The sequence below is a fragment of the Oryctolagus cuniculus genome, chromosome 2 (assembly GCF_964237555.1).
Source record: "Oryctolagus cuniculus chromosome 2, mOryCun1.1, whole genome shotgun sequence".
Classification (NCBI taxonomy): domain Eukaryota; kingdom Metazoa; phylum Chordata; class Mammalia; order Lagomorpha; family Leporidae; genus Oryctolagus; species Oryctolagus cuniculus.
The window spans coordinates 130,935,868-130,942,236 of NC_091433.1; the positions used below are offsets into that span (position 1 = coordinate 130,935,868).

The window sequence follows — 6,369 nt, forward strand, 5'->3', positions numbered from 1 at the left end:
ATTAAGGTTTTTTTTTTTTTTTTTTTTTTTTTTTTTTTTTGACAGGCAGAGTGGACAGTGAGAGAGAGAGACAGAGAGAAAGGTCTTCGTTTGCCGTTGGTTCACCCTCCAATGGCCGCTGCGGCCGGCGCGCTGCAGCCGGCGCACTGCGCTGATCCAATGGCAGGAACCAGGTGCTTCTCCTGGTCTCCCATGGGGTGCAGGGCCCAAGCACTTGGGCCATCCTCCACTGCACTCCCTGGCCACAGCAGAGAGCTGGCCTGGAAGAGGGGCAACCAGGACAGAATCCGGCGCCCCAACCGGGACTAGAACCCGGTGTGCCGGCACCGCTAGGTGGAAGATTAGCCTATTGAGCCGCAGCGCCGGCCGTTATTAAGTTTTAAGAGTTCCTTACACATTCTGGATACAGATTTTTCATTACATATTTCGCATAAATATTTTCTCTCAACCATTCCTGTCTATTCATTTTCTTAACTCTGTCCTTTCAAGAGCAGAATTAGAAATTTTTTTCTTGGGGTCGGCACTGTGGTATAGTAGGCTAAGTCTCTGCCCGGGGCACCGGCATCCCATGTGGGCGCCGGTTCACGTCTCAGCTGCTCCACTTCTGATCCAGCTCTCTGCTAATGAGCTGGGAAAGCAGTGGAAGATGGTCCAAGCACATGGGCCCCTGCACCCTGGTGGGAGACCTGGAAGAAGCTCCTGGCTCCTGGCTTCAGATTGGCTCAGTTCCGGCCACTGTGGCCATTTGGGAAGTGAACCAGCCTATGGAAGGCCTCTCTGTCTCTGTCTCTCCCTCTCAGTGTCTGTAACTCTACCTCTCAAATAAATAAATTAATTAATCAATTAAAAGCTAAAAAAAAAGAAAAATTCTTTTTTATCTAAATTTTTTATTTATTTTTGAGATAACATATTCCTAACTTTCACTATAGTCAAAGGCTTAATGCGCCACTAAATAAAGAGTTCAACAAATAAGGTAAAAAAAAAAAAAGCATAGTCAGCAGGAAAATAGGCAAGGGCTATACACAATAATCAAATGAAAAGATGTTCAATTTCTCTTATATAAAGTAATTGTAAGGTAGACACATATTAAAAATATAGTAGTACATATTTCTTAACAATTTATTTAACAAAGACTTAAAGCGTTTGACAAAATACTATATTTGCAGCAAAACTGATACACACAGGCATTTTTTAAAATTTTAGCTCCCACATATAAGGGAGAACACGCAGCATTTGTCTTTCTGGGTCCGGCTTATTTCACTCAACATGATGTCCTCCAGTTGCAACCATACTGATGCAAAGGGTAGAATTTCATTCTTTTTTTATAGCTGAATAATATTTCTTTGTGTGCATTTTCTTTACCCATACATCTGATGATGGACACCTTGGTTATTCCATATTTTGGCTAGAGTGAACAGTGCCGCTACAAACATGGTGGTGCAGGTATCTCTTTGATACAACGCGTTCCTGTCTTTGGGGTATGTGCCCAGTAATGGGATTGCTGGATCAGATTTCTATTCCTGGCTTTTAAAGAAATCTCCATACTGCTTTCCACAGTGGCTGCACCAATTTATATTCTCACCAACAGTGTGTAATTGCTCCCGCTTCTCCACATTCTTTCCAGCATTTGTTGCTCTCTGGCTTTTGGAGAACAGCCATTCTAACAGGGGTGAGGTGATACCTCATCGTGGCTTTGATTTGCATTTCCCTGATGGCTGCTGCTGATGACCATTGTTTTCATGTATTTGCTGACCATTTGTATTTCTTCTTTTGAGAATCGTCTATTGCTGTCTTTTGCCCATTTCTTAATTGGATTTGGTTTTTCGTTTGGTTTGGTGTTTTGAATAGATGAACTATTTGGATATTAATCCTTTGTCAAATAAGTAGCTTGCAAATATTTTTTCCCATTCTGTCAGATGTCTCTTCATTCTATTGATTGGCTCCTTTGATGTGCAAATGCTTCTGAGTTTAATAGAATCTCTTTTGCCTAATTCTGCTTCTGTTGCCTGTGCTGTGGGGTCTTATCCAAGAAGTCATCACCTACTCTAATGTTTTCAATGTTCCCCCTACATTTTTTTCCAGGATCTTCACAGTCTCAGCTCTTAAATGCAGGACTTTGATCCATCTTGAGTTGATTTTGTACATGGTGAGAGGTAAGGATCTAATTTCTTTAAATTTTGATGAAGTCTCTAACTTAATTTTTTATAGATGATTGTGCTTTTTGGGTTATAGCTAAAAAATAAGTTGCCCAGTGTGAAGTCACACACATTTCCTCCAAGCTGTTTTTCTGTAAGCTTTAGAACTTTAGAAATTTATATTTAAGTCGATGGTACATTTTAAGTTTTCTATGAAGTAAAGCATACATTAAAGTTCATTTTTCGCATGTTGCTGTCCAATTGTTTCATTTGTTGAAAAGATCATCCTTTTTCTAATGAATTACCTTTGATCTATTGTCAAAAATTAATTAACTATATATGTGAGGATCTATTTTTGGACTCTATTCTGTGCCATTGATCTAAGTACATATCTATCTTTTCAACAGTACACAGTCTTGATTACTGTAGCTCCATAATGAGTCTTAAAATCAGGTAGTGTGGTCTTTCAACTTTGTTTTATACACAATTATTTTGGCTACTATAATTGCTTTTCTTTTTCTTATGAATTTAGGGTTAGTATGTCATTTTTATCCCCCCAAAAGCCACTAGGTTTTTATTGTGATTTCATCAATATGGGGGCTTCGGCAGTTTAAATATACTATGTTCAGGCTTCATCTTGCCTTGTTTTTTTTGTATTTTTCTCCTCTGAGCTTCCTGGAGTTTTGGTTTGTCATCCTTCAATAATTCTGGAGAAGTTCTCAGCCAATATCTCTTCAAATATTTCTTTTCCAAGTTCTCCCTCTCTTCTTTTGGGACTCCAATTTAATATCATCCTAGATTGTTTGGATCTCCTTAATTTCAAATCTTTTTTTCTATTTGTGCTCAGTTTGGAAAATGTCTATTGACTCATCTTCACCTTCAATGATCCTTTTCTGTGTCTAGCGTGCTAATAAACTTGTCAAAGGAATTCTTTATCTCTGATATCAAGATTTCCCCTGGCATTTCCACTTGACTTTTTTTTTTTTCAGTTTTATAACTTTAATCAGTTAGTTCTCATCCACATTTTCCATCTGGAGATTTTTGGAAGTGGTGACAGGTCCATAGGTCACCAAAACGTAGAGCCTGTTAGGTGACTCTTCATCCTCATTACATTTTCTGGCCAATCTCACTTGGATGCAGCACGGACGTTCCTTATTCTTTTGGCCCAGACAGCTTTGGTGAGTTTGTTGTCAATGCACACGTCTGGACTTCGCCTCTCCTTCACAGCAAACTTCCAGATCTCTTTAAGTGCTCAGGGCACACGCGTCTCGAAGCCCGCTCCAACAACGCACTTGTGACTGTTGATGGTGTACTCTCGGGTCACCACTTCCTTGATGGCAAATCAGCCCTTCTGGCCACCCTTCTTTGCAGGAGTCACACTGCAGGGCCTGAGTTGGAAAGGAAGAGCACAAATGACTGTTCATTTGACCAGTTTTTTTTTTTTTTTTTTTTTTTTTAATAAGAGACAGAAGTGGCAGGGGAGAGATGGAGAGAGACAGACAGAAACAGAGAGAGAGAGATCTTCCATCTACTGGTTCACACAGATGGCCACAATGGCTGGGGCTGGTCCAGGCCCAAACCAGGGACCTGGAATTCCATCTGGGTCTCCCACGAGAGTGGCAGGGGCCCAAGTACTTGGGCTGTCTTCAGCTGTTTCCCAGGTGTGTTAGCTGGGAGCTGGATTGGAAGCAGATCAACTGGACCAGGAACCAGTACTCTGATATGGGAAGCTGGCATTACAGGCCATGTCTTAACTGGTTGTGTTACAAAGACAGCCAGTCCCATTGACTATTTTATAGTTACTGTCTCTACATTGAATTCCCCATTATTTAAGTATGTTTCCCACCTTTTCCAACAGATCCCTTAACATATTAATCAGTGTTATTTTATGTTCTCATTTAATCACTCCAACATCCACATCATCTCCAGATCTGCTTCTGATTACTGTCTCATCTCATGACAATTAAAAAATACTTTTATTGTCTTATAATTTCTTACTGACTATTAGGCACAATGTATAGAAAAATGGCAGAGACTGAGACAAATAGACTTTCACCTTGAGATGAATATGCCTCTTTTTCTGTGAGGCCATTAGTGTCTCTGCATGGATAAGGATCCGGGAGGAGGTATTCAGCCAACTTAGGCAACTGGTGAACTGGTTTGAGTTTTGCTGTTGCTAACGTTGTCTCCACCATGCCACAGCCAGCAGATCCTAGCACAGCGGGCAGCTGCTGTGACCTTATGTGGCCGCCTCTTTGTTCTGAGCTCTGCCAAGAGGAGCCTCTGCGTATCATCCCTTCTCCAGTGAATGCTTCCGTCTATGAAATCCAGTTTATCTCATGAGCCCCCGATGGGTTCAGGAACAGTCATGAGTTTGTGATCATCTGGATTTGTTAAACCACTATTCTAGGAGGAAGCAATATTCCCTTATGATTTTCTGCATTCTAAGAGAAAGTAGATTTCTCTTGTTTCTGCGCACCCACCTACATGGTTATATATATGGCTTTCTCCTCTGATCTAAGATGCGGTGAACTGTATTAATCATTTTCTGTGGAGCCATATTTATACTATTTTTATCTTTTAGAGTAATGTCTAATGCCTTGTGTTTTATTATTCTTTTACGATAGTGCTGGATTTCATGTTTTAGCGTCAGTAAACAGTTTTATTTCATGGTCCTACTCTATTTCTTGGGGTCTGTCTCATGATTAATCTAGGCCTGTGGAATCAACTGGGATCTTTCATACCTTTTTCTACTGTCTGTGACAGGATAGGTATCAGGAAACCTCACCTCCATGAACATTTGAGTGATCAAACATATTATGGCACCAGTTTGGAGGCAGTTCTGTATCAACCTTCTCAGTTTCTTCTTTAATTATTGGTCTTTAAAGGCTTCATACTTCCTGAATTCATTGTGGGAATTCACATTTTCCTAGAAAACAATCTGTGCTTTAAAGTGTAGACTTGACCGACTTTGTATCCCTTGTTGTAGCATGAGAAGAAAAGAGATCTGAGATAGTGCCTCAAGGGGAATCGGCATTGGCAAGCACAGGAGGAAGTGTCACAAAGCAGCATGAAGAGATAGGAGGAGAAAGCAGCAGCCGTGAGAGATAATTCAAGATTCAAAGTCACCAAACTGGGATCCTATCTCTGCAACTGTAGATAACAGAAGAAACTAGAAATCTTCAGAGTTTTGAAGGGGAAAGTTGCAATACAAGAGTTTAACATGCAAGGTGAGATGCCATTTATGTATTACGGTAATAGAAAAAATTCTGTTACATACATGTTCAGGAGATTATTTATTTGAAAGGCAGAGCTACAGAGAGGCAGAGGCAGAGAAACAGAGAGAGCTCTTCCATCCTCTGGTTCACTCCCCAGATGGCTGCAACAGCCGGAGCTGCACCAATTCGAAGCCAGGAGCCAGGAGCTTCCTCCAGGTCTCTCTCGGGGTACAGGGGCCTAAAGACTTGAGCCATCCTCCACTGCCCTCCCAGGCCATAGCAGAGAGCGGGATCAGAAGTAGAGCAGCTAGGACTAGAACCAGTGTCGATATGGGATGCCCGCACAGCAGGAGGTGGCTTTACCCTCTAGGCCACAGCGCTGGCCCCCTATCCAAGCATTTTGACAGAAGATCGAGAGGAGGAATTTGGAGGAAGTTTGAAAGAAATATGTATCAGTTCTTATCTTTTACAGGGCTGTATAAATAGGCAACTTTATTAAAATTAATTTTATCAGGGTATGATTTGCTGTACTAAAGTGCACACCTTTGGAGTATATGGACGAATGAGTTTTGGAGAATATATACAGTCACGTAGCTGTCACTGTGGTCAACATATAGGACATTGAAATTGCCATGGAAGGTCCACCTGTGACCCTTCCCAGTTAACCTCTGCCCTCAACCCCTGCCTTGAACCCCAGGAAACTACTCATTTGTTTTTCTCCCTAGTTTAGTTTTCTGAGAGTTTACTGTAAATGGAATTATATAGCATGTGCTTTTTTGTAACTGGCTTCCTTTGTCGAATATAATATAGTGACCCTTAAAATCAAGTATTGTTATGTTTCCCAACTTTGTTCTTCTTTTAAAAATTATTTTAGACATCCTGAAATCTAGAATTATTCCACATACATTTTAGAATCAGTTTGTCGATCTCTATTATTAAAAAGACTGCCAGGAATTTGACTGAACCTGAAGTTGAATCTATACACAAGGCAGAACACACATCTTAGATTCTGAATC

At 40.8% G+C, this 6,369-nt stretch overlaps 1 pseudogene; it reads right to left on the reverse strand.

The window, feature by feature from the left end:
• Nucleotides 1-872: 872 nt before the first annotated feature.
• Nucleotides 873-6,369, reverse strand: part of LOC108176412 (large ribosomal subunit protein eL31-like) — a 32,983-nt pseudogene continuing 27,486 nt past the window's right edge.